At 37.3% G+C, this 13,053-nt stretch overlaps 1 long non-coding RNA gene and 1 other non-coding gene across 2 annotated transcripts; one reads left to right on the forward strand and one right to left on the reverse strand.

Moving 5' to 3' along the window:
* Nucleotides 1-5,326: 5,326 nt before the first annotated feature.
* On the forward strand, nucleotides 5,327-5,438 carry LOC136309763 (U6 spliceosomal RNA). The gene has a single exon (XR_010726410.1). It is a non-coding gene; the product is annotated as a U6 spliceosomal RNA (small nuclear RNA).
* A 552-nt stretch (nucleotides 5,439-5,990) lies between these two features.
* Nucleotides 5,991-12,732, reverse strand: LOC136308263 (uncharacterized). Its single transcript, XR_010726083.1, has 3 exons — nucleotides 12,163-12,732; nucleotides 8,071-8,120; nucleotides 5,991-6,198 (listed from the first exon to the last, which is right to left on the reverse strand). It is a non-coding gene; the product is annotated as an uncharacterized lncRNA (long non-coding RNA).
* Nucleotides 12,733-13,053: the final 321 nt, after the last annotated feature.

The raw sequence follows: 13,053 nt of genomic DNA on the forward strand, positions 1-13,053 counted from the left end.
ACTTATATGTGTTTAAGGTTCTTTCATATCTTTTCATGGCTTGATATATTAATTTTCTAAAACCACAAAAGATATTTAATTAGAGGAAAAAGTATACAAGTATAATTTTAAAATGTACAGAACTCCTGACAAATATGTATTGAGCATCTTCTATGTGGTAGGTTCTTTAAGACACAGTATCAGGAGTGAAGAGTAAATCAACAAATGTCCAGGGCAGGCTCAACCTGCCAACATGAGAACCATTTTGTGGATGTGCAGTGAAGAAAGGACAGGCTATAGGAATGAAGACAGAATGAAATAGGGCATTAGTTTTCATGAATATTTAAAATGTCATCAATACTTGGTCCCCTGTGTTTGCTGGTATCTACCACTCTTCTAATGGAGCAATCTCTGGAAATTCTTGACCTGAAGGCATTTAAAGGAAATTTCTGAATATAAACAAGTTGCATCCACTATCAGGTGTTATTACAAACAAGTTCTAACAACAAGCTTGAGAGTCAAGGAAAGGGAGATTTTAACCATATTCCAAAAAAATGCAAAAGCTGAAGAGAAAGGGCAAGATGCTATTCACTTTGGGGGTAAGTCAGTAATGGGGGTCCTAGCTTTACAAGGAGACCATGAGATAGAGGAACAATGGAGACCCACTATCCAGACAGGATAGAGGCCCCCGACAGCTGGGTGTGAGATTCCTGGGGGCGCTCACTCGTACAGGACGACCTCAGACACATGTGGACCTCTGCTTCTCCCTACCCCACACGAAGAACCCCATGGATGGAGTTCCTCTCCTCACCCATGACAGCTTTGCTGCACCTACCAGGCAGGCTAAAACAGGCAACACAGAGAAAGTGGATCTGAGTGCCCCCACTAACCCCACCCCCACCCCCGCGCCTTACTTTCTGGCTACAGCTTAATTAGCATCTGTTATAAACTCAACCTGCCAGGCATCACACTCTGTCTACAGCAGAAGCCCCTCCAGCCATCCGCCTGTTGCCACAGGGTTATCCTAACTGGTCTTTACTTCTCAACCAGCCCATTTCCCTCCTTTATCTTCCAAATATGCCCAGTAGGTTCTTTTAAGTGCTCATTCCACTGTAAACCTGAGACCTACCCGAAATCCAGTTCCACCCCAAGGACAGCAAGTGCCCTTGGCTGTCCCCCACACCAGCTTCCCTTGGAAATCAGTGCTTTCTTGGTTTCCACTTTTCCTGCCAGCCCATGAATCTGAACCCACAATGAAAGTGCTTCACTCAGGAAATGTCATCTGGAGAGCCCCCTGGCCCCCTCACATGAGGAAACTAAGCATGTCTTTATTAACAGCAGCTTCCACATTGCCAGAACCACCTCACTCAGCACCACTATCCATGGCCCATGACCCCTCTGCCCGCTCTCCTCTGCTCACTCCCGCGATTCCTCATCTGATAGCTTCGCCTGCTTGAAGGGCTGCTTCTTCCAGGGTGTTCTCTCTGGGCTCCTCTTTCTGACCCTGACTTTAAATGTTAGCGTTGTCTGGGCAGTTCTGGGTGGTCTTCTCTATCTTGGGCTAAGTCCACAAACTCAAATGCAGCTGAATGGCCCTGACTCCCAAACCGGTATCTTCCATCGGAACCTCTCCGATAGTCTACCTGACATCTTGTCTTGGATTGCTTGGATTGCGATGCTGGCATCAGACCTCTGGTGTCTAGAATCACACTCTCAATTCTCCTTCTCGGCCCTCGCTCCTTGGCCGGTCTCCCTGGGGCAGAGGGGCTTGCCGCTGTCCACACAGTTCTTGGGCAAGACTTCCATTCCTGATTCTTCCCTACCTCCCTCACACTCAGACCCTCACTGAGGTCTACTGAGCTCTTAACGATTAAAACGAATTCTTTGTACACTTTGAATTGTTAAGAGATTTTTGCTTTGCAAAATTCAGAAAATCGAAAAAGTAAATTGGTGAAATGTGATTTTTCCCCCATCTCTAATGCCTTGTCCCTTCCAGGTCTGCAGGATCGCCAGCTCCATGAAGATGCTTCCAGAGTGTCTGTGCACACACATGCACATTTCTTCTTTTGTAAAAGCATAGCACTCTACTGTACACGCTGATTTGTGACTTATATTCCCACCTTACACTATCCTCAAATATTATAAGTCAACATAAATAGAGCTGCCTCGTTCATGTTACAGTTGCACCGTATTCTTGTATGAATATATATATATATACACACATAGATAGATAGAAAGATAAATAGATACAGATGCATGTAACATTATTATATATATTACATATATATAATTTGACCAGTTCCAATTGTTGGTATTCGAGTTGTTTCCTAATTTTTGCTATTCTAAACAAGACTGTAATAAAGATAATTCGCTACATATTATTTCCCACACATGTGTGAGTTTTTATTCTAAACAATAATATACTAAATACCTTTGTAAAGAAATCATCTCACATATGCACAAGTAATTCTTAGAAGTTAAATTGTGGGTCAAGGAACTTGAGCATCTGTCATTTTGACAGATATAGTCAATCTGCCCTGCATAGCTGCTGTTTTAGTCGGTACCACCAGCAACTCTGGGTGGGAACCTTTCCCAACATTCTGGAGAGCACACTGCATTATCAACCTTCCTGATCTCTGCCAATCTGATGGGTGAATAATTGTAGCCCTCTGTGGCTTTAATTTGCAGTTATCTTATGAGAGAGGTTAAGCAAACTTTTATGTTTTATATTTTCTTGCATTTATTTTCATTATTGTCAACTTTGTGTTTAGATCCTTCATCCATTGTTATATATTTTTGTCTCTTTATTAAAATCTTACAGGAGATCTTAAGGTAGTAAAGCTCAACCTGCCATGCATCATACTTTTGCTCATAGCGGAAGTCTTCTCAACAGAGGCGGATTAAGGTTGGTTGAGGCCCCAGGCGCAGAAGAAAATATTGGGTCCCTTAAAAAAAGAGAGAGAGAGAAACAGGGAAAATAAAAACACATGTCAACCATATTTTTAAATAAGTAAAAAATAGTATGTACTATTAATGTTAAGATTGCACATATGAAAACAAACTTGGTGTCAGTAGAAAAAAGTATAATGTTGGGGTTTTGTGAGGCCCTTGAGAAGCTGGCTCCTAGGGCGCATGCCCAGTGTGCCCCCCGTTAAATCTGCCTCTGCTTCTCAAGCCAGCTACCTGCTCCCACTGGGTTATCCTTTCTTTTTTACATTTAATTTAAAAAAATTTTTAGCTCATAATTGCAGTTGACATTCAATATTATATTAGTTTCAGGCATACAACATAGTGACTAGGCATTTACATAATTTACAAAGTGTTCACCCCAATAAATCTAGTACCCATCTGACACCATACATAGTTATTACAATAGTATTGATTATATTTCCTTTGCTGTACGTCACATCCCTGTGACTATTTTCATAACTGCCAGTCTGTACATAATCCCTTTCACCTTTTTCACCCGTTCCCCCAGCCTCCCCTCCATCTGATGACCATCATTTTTTTCTCTGTATTTATGAGTTTGTTTCCTTTTACTTTGTTTTTTAGATTCTACTTGTAAGAAAAATCATATGGTATTATCTTTCTCTATCTAACAATTTTCAACAACACAGATATACCTAAAAGGTATATCCTACTTTCCTTCTTCATGTCTGAAACACTTCCAGAAGGTTCTTTCAAGTGTCCATTCCACTGCAAACCTTTTAAGTACTACATATACACATACATACATACATACATACATACATACATACATACTAATACTTCATCTGTGATATTGTCTGCAATTTCTGCCCAGCTTGCTAGCTGCATTTTGACTTTGTTTTTACTGTATTTTTACCCACAGAATTTCAAAAAGTCACATTTATCAATAGTTCTTTCATTTTCTCCTCAATTTTATGGTTTCAGGTTTTATATTTAAATCTTTGATTCATCTGACATGTTAGTGGAAGATAGATATCCAATTTTAATGTGTCTTCAGATATATTTTGCAGTATGCCAACCCCATCATCTATCTTTTCCCCAATGAAATATAATGTTAAATTCATAATACACTAATCTCCCATATGTAATTGGACCTATTTCTGAACTTAACACATTTAGCACTTTGATTTGGCTCTTTGCCTAGAGGTGCCTTTCTTCCCACTGGACTGTGAGCTTCCTGAGGGCACGACAGGATCTGAGAGGTCAGATCTGCTTAGAATGGCAGAACAGTGAGTAGATATGGGAACTGGAGAAACCCAAGGAAGGCTTCCCCATCGGCTGGCACAGCCATGGGCTGTTGTAGGTTTGCATTTTGGTGTCTATAGGACCACACACACTGTTTAATATAAAGTAGATGCTTGAAACATATTGATAAATTTAATAGAATCAAATATATAGTTTTGCTTTTAATTTTTAAATTTTATTTAGAAACTGTTTTTGAATTTTATTTGAACTGTTGATTATGTGGTATACCCATCACCCAAAGTCAAATCATTTTCTGTCACCTTGTATTTGTCTCTCTTTACACCCTTCCTCCCAACACCTCCCCCTTCCCTCTCTCGCATATCCCCTTCCCCCTGGTAACCACTTCACTTTTATCTATGTCCATGAGTCTCAGTTTTATGTCCCATCTATGTGTGAAATCATACAGTTCTTAGCTTTTTCTGATTTACTTATTTCACTCAGTATAATGTTCTCAGGGTCCATCCATGTTGTCATAAATGGCACATTGTCATCATTTCTTATGGCTGAGTACTATTCCATTGTATATATGTACCACATCTTCTTTATCCAATCCTCTATTGAGGGACACTTTGGTTGTTTCCATGTCTTGACCTCTGTGAATATGCTGTGATGAACATGGGGATGCATGTGTCTTTATGTACCGATATTTTTGAGTTTTTGAGGTAGATAGCCAGTAGAGGGATTGCTGTATCATATGGTAGTTCTATTCTCAATTTTTTAAGGAACCACCATATTTTCTTCCATAATGCTTGTACTAATTTGCATTCCCACCAGCAGTGAATGAGGGTTTCTTTATCTCCACAGCCTCTTCAACACTTGTTACCTGTCTTGTTGATAATAGCCAATCTAACAGGTATGAGTTGGTACCTCTTTATAGTTTTGATTTGCATTTCTCAAATAGCTAATGAAGATGAGCATCTTTTCATATATCTGTTGGCTATTTGTATATCCTCTTGTGAGAAGTGTCTGTCTATTCAAGTACTGTCCTCATTTCTTAATTGGATTATTTGCTTGTTTATTACTGAGCTCTGTGAGTTCTTTATATATTTTGGATATTAACCCCTTATCAGGGCTATTGCTTGCAAATATCTCCCATTTAGTTGGCTGCCTATTTGTTTTGTTTTCAGCACATATACTAAAATTGGAATGATACAGAGAAGATTAGCATAGCCCCTGTGCAGATATATCTTGAACTTAGTATGACTTTACTACCATACCACATTATTGGGAACTATCTACTCACTATTATTCCATTCTAAGCAGATAATTCCTTGTATTCTAGACCTAAGCAGGATCAGTAGTGTAAAACGTCAGCTTTAAAAAAATTAACCTAAAAATAGACTAAATAGACTTACCGATGTTTGACTAATTAAAACTAATTCCAATAAAATGAAATTTAGAGACTTTATTTACAATTTCATTCCCTGCGAAATATTCACCTGATAACTTTGAAAGCACACACTGAGTTTAAGCACCCTTAATAGTTCATAAATGAATGTGTCTTATTTATAAAAGGGGCACTTGGTTATTATTATCACTAAAATGTTGTAATTATGCATTAGTATGTTTGAAATTGTAATCCAATCATGGCTAGGAATAGCATCCAGAAAACAAACTTGGAGAGACTAAAAAGTATTCCCCCCTCCTATGAAATGAGTTAGAATGCAAACACCATTTAGAAGAGAGAAATGTAAACTTGTTTAAGAAGTTAAAGGGGAAAAAATAGGAAACAGCATTGAGACAGAACAGCAAATAGTTTCATTATATTTAAAGAACTTTTTGAAATGAATGACAGGGACATTAATATCATGAGAAATGGACGCTAACTGGGCGCTGAATAATTGAAGAACTGTGGTGGTGCTTCTGTGGGGCTCACTGAGCATGTCTAACAGCACGTGGCTGTGCCAAGGAGCACGGGAAGCTGCAGTACTGAAAAGAGTCCTCAGGATCATCTGCAGATCAATGAAAACCTTAGCTGCTCCACACCTAACATCAATAAAACAAAAACACATTTAAAGCAAAGTTAATTTCAAAGTTGTCACACTTTATCTTTTATGTTATCCCCTCTCTTCTAACTGCAAACAAAATTTTAATTAAAACTTAGTTCTATTTAACCAAAATGAAATTCGGTTCTTCTTTCTGTAGTACTAAATTTTCACATCATCTTTTCCTAATATTTTTCTGAATACGTACTAATGGTGTACTATAAGATACTCTGTGAAACTTTCTAGGCTCAAAGATGAAAATCATTGTATCTACCCTGTATTATTGGTAAGAAAAGGCTAACATAACAACGCTAGGAATTAAAATCAAGCATTAAGAAATTCAAGAAAAATGCCAGATGTTGGTCCTAATAACACATAACGATTTTTGTTTCCAAATTATATGTGACAATATTGTAACAAAAGGTACAAGAAAAAGAAATTGTTCAAACATAAATAATTTCAGAAAAATGGTGCATTATCAATATTTAGATAGAAAATGCAAGGGACAAAGACCTGTTCTAGATAATACCTAAAATAAATCTGATACTTAACAAATATATACTTAACACAGGGTCAGTAATTTAATGTTTCCAGGTTTTTGAATTTTGAATTGAGAAAGACAAAAAATTCATCTGCATAATATATGATAATCCTACTTTTTTTATTATTCTATAACCAAAAAGTAATGAAGCTCAATGACAAACTGCGTTATTAATTTCCTTTTTAATTTATACTGTGAGGGATATGGGTATTATTTCAAAATTGGAATACAATTTAGTTTGTAGAAGTTTTAAAATCAGGTACACATTTACCAAAATAAAAAACAGATAAATACCACATCTCAAAATATTCATGTATTTTATTTTCTGTGTGCTTTTTAATAAAATGGAAAACATGACTTTGCAATTCTTATTATTTACTACCTAAAAAGACAGTATAAAATGTAATTTATAAGAAAATTTTAATGTAATTCTTACTTTTTCTCTTTTAGCAAATAGGCTGACATCTTAGTAAAGAACTAACAAACTTCAAAATGCACAGGCTGATGTTTACACTTCCAGTAGTAATTCTTAGAATGTGTTTATCTAAACTGAAATCTCCATTAACAGTCCTCAGAAATGGCAAAAGGTGGCATCTACTTGAATTTCACAAGTTGTTGCTTTATTTGTTATCTTGTGAACCTCACTAATCCATATTTCTTCAAGTTACTTTAGTTTAGTTAGTATCATTTGTATTATAAGTGTTCTAAACAGGACAAAAATTATAATGCATATGGAAATAGTTAATCATGCTTCCTAAACATTGTATGTGGACTCACACGACAAGTTAGTAAAGATTACACAGTAGGGGAATTAAAAAAATCGAGGTTCTATTCTCAGTTGTGTTAGAATCATGTGTTTATAATACTGGCATTATGGGAGAAAAATACAATTTCTTTATTTATCCCATAGACTGTTAAGAATCAAATGCCTTAACTTCCATAAGTAAACTACTCTCACTAGTTATTGCTATTATTATTATTGCTATTTTGTAGGCAAGCTTTTGTTTTCCTACCACCAGGTAAGGGTCCCTGAAAAAACATGTTTGATAACAAATACATGATCTTCTGAGCTATTTGGGTAATGTGGGTCTAAATACCATCACTAACCTGAATATCTCTATCATTTGCATTGCCTAAAGACTGAGACACAAGCAATTAAGAAGATGGAATTCATACATTTAGAGTTGATAAATAAGTCATGAGTACATAAGTTCAAATATTTAATCATAAAAGATAGATACAGTTGATATATTAACTGCTCTTTGTTAATTATAGTTTAAAATGTGTCTATTGTTTATAGTTTTAAAAATATATTTTATTTCACATCCATACCTTTTTCAAATTTTGTTTTTCAATACTTCTTAAGGGGACTTTGGTTTATTCTAAAAAAAAAATGAGACTGATAGACCAATTTAGTGGAGAAATATAATAAACTGTTTACCTGCAAGACAAGCAAATCTTGATTGTAACTCTTAGGTTTGCTATAGCAAACATTCCAAAACAATCCTAAGTTTAGATTCTTGTTTGTTTTTTTGTTGTTGGCTAGTTTTCTAAAATCTTAGACAAACATTAATATACATTTTTATACAACTGTTGTTCTTGGTAAGTAAATATGCAAATTAAGATATAAAATGTATTAGAAAATTTCAACATATTACCTTGATACTTAACCCAATTGTAAAAAATAAGTTCTTAAACTTACTAATGTATCTATGCCTCATTTGTCACCTGACACTGCCCTTAGTGACTCACTGCCAATGCTTTTTTGTTTTATCTCAAATTGTTTCTATCAACTTGTTTAAAGATTTGTGCAAAAAAAAAAAAAAAAAAAAAGGAAAAAGAAAGAAAATTATATTAGGTTGTAACCAAGTTTTTACCAAAGCAGCCACAACTCTGGCTGTGACAACTTGCAGGAGAGCCGGGCTCTGCCTTGGGAAGAAACATTGCCAGTTGGTGGCAGCATTCACAAGAGCGGTCACATTTCCTTCGTTATCTTTGGGTTAGATTTCAAAACAACTCAAAAACAGACTCAAAGGCAAGCCTGGAAACAGCACGTGAACTGCAGAAAAGTGGAAGATTTCTGACTATAATTCAGTTCCACAAAACACTAGAGCATCTGGTGAAAAGGGTGGCTCATGTCCTATTTACCTTCTGAGCAGTTTTAGAAAAACAGGGTGAAAGCTTGCTCCTAGAACAAACAGTGAGATCAATGAGCAGGGACTGATCTTTCCCCTTCCTAACATTTGCTCTCTGTTCAAGGACACCACCAGCCATCCTCACTGCTCAGCCCCCCTCCCTCTCCTGGAAAATAGAGCTGTGTCATTTTAGAGACTCTTTCTCTGTCATCTACAGATTGGGAGGCAGACAATTGCATTCTGCTCTGATAGAAAACAACAACAACAAACAAATGTTTTAACCCAGTAGCTAGAATACTAACAGCAAGCACTATACAAGACATCAATTTATCCATGCAAATCATGAGCGATTATAGGGCCAGCATTCCAAGGAAGAGGAATGTTCCAAGAAGGAACCCTTTTGTTTTGTATAATTCAGTAATGTCACATAGTCAATAATGTAAAATTTCATTTCAAACATGGGAAGGCTTTGGGAAATTATTTTTAAATGTAGATATACGTTTTCAAAATTCAAACACAACAAAATCTAGGGGAGAATTAGTGAGAATTTTAAGTTACTAACTGCAGTCACTTTGTAATTGGCTGTTTAAATTTCTTCAACATAATTATACTGAAAATGAAAATGTTTTTTGAATATTGGGTTAGTTTGTGCCTACAGAATTAGTATTCTTTAAAAACAGTATTAATTCCATTTAGACTTTACAGAAAAATTTTTATTGCAAGTTATAGTAGTTTGCTCTACCGTATATGCACCTAAAATATTCCATTATTTTAGAAATTCCTTCCTCCCTAAATGAATATTTAAGAGACTATTTGAAATGTATTAGTATTTTTATTGACCAAAATTAATACTAAAGTAGAAAGTCTTTACAATTTCCAAGAAACTGATACAATCTATTAACAAACCCTAATTTTTTTAGACATTTGGAATGTCATACATAGATAATAAATGACCCAAACAACAGTTACATTCTCTCATATAAAGCATTCTGTTACTCAGAATTAACAAGTTACAAAATTCTTGTGAAATTTCAGTTGAAGCATATTAGCAAATATATTTGTGGGGGGAAAAAAAACTAACCACTACAATGTAGGAAGTCTTCTGAATCCTAGATGAGGAAAAGTCTGTCTCTGAATGATTCATTCATCAGAGAAAGGGAAGTATATTAAATGAGCTACTCAAATACATTATTTATAAAGCAAAATGTGATGAAATGTTGCCATTCTTTCAAAAGACAAATATATCCTCTGACATAAATCTCTGAAGTTAAAATCTATACCTTTTAAAATACATTTTTATTTAAAGTTATTTTAACTGGTCATATAGTATTTCCCTTAATAATCTCCTTAGTCAGTCTTTAGGTGGAGTTCCTTTACATAGAAAATACTGTCAAATAGCTACAGGGTTATGAATTACAAAGAAAAAAACCTTAAGCACTGATATATCTACTTTTCTTCTCCTACACATGCCTTTCTTATATGAAATGCAAAAGAGTATAAATGATGCTTACTATTAGTAGTAATATGCATTTTGATACATTTTTACACCTACATTTTAATACAATGTACTATTTTGTGAAAGGTAGTTAAACTATTCCAAAAAGGACTTTTTGTTTTAATAAAAGAGTTATTGCATACAATTTTGTGCAAAACTAACAAAACAAAACAAAGTACTCCTGGCTAAGAGCTATGGCCATTTTGTTATCCATGAAAGGAAAGAGAACTTCCTTCCAATGAAAGATCTTGGACCATGAGAAAAAATTTCATCCACGCTGTTGGCTGGCAACAGGCCACACAAGCAGTACCCAGCCCTGCGTGGAGAGCACGTTGGCAGATGTTGTTAGCTGACTTTTGCTGAAAAGTATGGGAGAACAGTTGGAGAATCACAAGGTGTCGAACAATCTTTAAAGAAATAAATAGCTTATTTGGCAATAGAAAGGGAGAAAGACAACAAGTTCCTTCGTTGACGAGAAAGACTGGGATATTTCTAATTACAGTTTAATGAATCGACTTCTTACTGAAAATAGAAATTGTATTTAGAGGTTCTAAGACTTCAGAATGACAATCAGTTTGCAGTTTTGCTGTAGGTTTGTGATCTTGTGTGAGAATGCCGCTGATGCAGGTGGTAATTCTTCACCCTTCCCTTTTCTGCCCCTAACTGGTGACTGGGGCAGTACCTGAGGAAAGTGCAAACTGCCAACTTAGAGCTTCTGACATCTTAACCTAAATACTGGCATTTTACGTTAGAACAGAACTAAGGTAAAAAAAACAATCCCAAGATGACACTGTTAACAACTTGATGGACACAGCAAGTAAATATTCAATAAATATAATATTCAATCTAATTTTTGTATTAAAGTCAAAATCAAAATGAAAAACATGAAACAATTACAAAAGATACTTTTTCAGAAGAAGTCATTATTGCCTGAGGCTGAAAAGAGGTTGTGCCATGATCACTGTCAGTTAATGGTACTGAAAGTATAGGCAGGCATATCATCATGAAGCCAACAAAACTGAATCGCATTTTTTTAAGCTCTCATAATCCCTTCATCTGAGTAGACATATTGCTAGGCAACATTTGTTAACATAGAAAGAGCAACAGGATCTAAAAAGAATAAAAAAACCACAGTACAATGTCCATAAAGGTGGTTCCCCCCACACACACACACACGATCACACATGGACAGATACACATATACATTCCCATACATTAACATACCTATAGATACACACATATATACACAAATGCATACACACACACACACACACACACACACACACAAACGGCATTCCTAGAGGTATTTTTAAAAGCTTGGTTTAAAATGGAGGTGCAACTTCAAATATACTTGTTTGAGCAAATTCTATTATATTTGCCTCACTGATTATTCTTCCCAAATGTACGCTACCCGTAACTGTATACATGGTAAAAAATAAAAATAAAAACGCTATAATCTTTGTGAAAGTAGGGTTCTCCTGGCATATAATATTAATTAGCAGAATCTTTAAGTTACATTCTTACAAATATGTTAAAATATATCAACCTTTCATAAATTACAATCTTCAGTTATTTTCAAGATTTCATTGCATTTAATAAAATAAAGACATATACCACAGAGGACATTCAAAGGCAAACTTCCAGGGCTTAATAAAGAATAGCTAACATTATTGTTTCAAATTATTTCATGAAGACACACAATTTTTTTTTTTTAAGACAAGGGTTTGTTTTGTTAGCTTTTCTTAGTTTCTGCAAGACCCAGAACCCGCTAGGATCTCACCCAGGAACTCCCACCTTCACCAGAAGCCCTCACTTATGTCATTTAGGAGAAGCCATTGTACAGGTCCTTATTTGTAATCGAGTATGAAAGTCACAAAAGCCACGCAGATGTAAAAATGCGAAGTACTTATTCAAGGACATCTTCAACGGAGCAGTCGCTGCCTGGTAAGGACGCACAGGTCTGGAGCCGCCCATCTCCTGCGCCCGGGCGCTGGGTGCGCAGGGCCTGGTGGGAGGGGTGCCCCCCGCCGCGGGGACCCGACTCCCGAGGCTGTTTTCTCGCTGGAGCCCGCCCTCTTCCCGGCACTATAGAAACTGCATTTTTCTACGCCTGTCGTCCTCCTCCTCTTTCTCCTATTACATCCCTAACAAACGATTTCAACTTCTTGAGACCCTGACAAGTAAATGGTGCTGATGACGCCCGGGGTGCTGAAAAAGCCCACGACCCGGGGGCGGAGGAAGGACACCCCCGGGCGGGTAGGACCCTGGGAGCCACCCGCGACCAGCGTGGCCCGGAGTTGGGGTAGCCGCGCCCCCTCCCGCAGCCCCGCTATCCTTCCAGGAAGGGGTACGAAGCTACTATCGATCTAGAGCTCACCGGTGACTAATGTGATGCTCGTAAACAAGCCGCCGGCGGGGCACCAGGGAACCACCCAGGCGCAAACCCGCCGCTACGGGCGGCGCGCGCCCACCCTAAGCCTGGGCGCCGGATCCGCTCGCTTCAGTGTGTGTGTTGGTGGAAGGGGATTACGAGAGGGCAGCCGAGTTCATCACCCCTTCTAGCCCCCCGCGAGTGCTGTGGTGGCAGAGCGATGAGGGGCCGGAAAGTGGGGCTACCGCCCCGTTCCCTAATCCCAGCACCAGGCGGTCTGGGGCCTCGATCGCCGCTGGCCCCCGCCCCCTGCA

This window comes from Saccopteryx bilineata, chromosome 6 (genome assembly GCF_036850765.1).
Source record: "Saccopteryx bilineata isolate mSacBil1 chromosome 6, mSacBil1_pri_phased_curated, whole genome shotgun sequence".
Lineage (NCBI taxonomy): Eukaryota > Metazoa > Chordata > Mammalia > Chiroptera > Emballonuridae > Saccopteryx > Saccopteryx bilineata.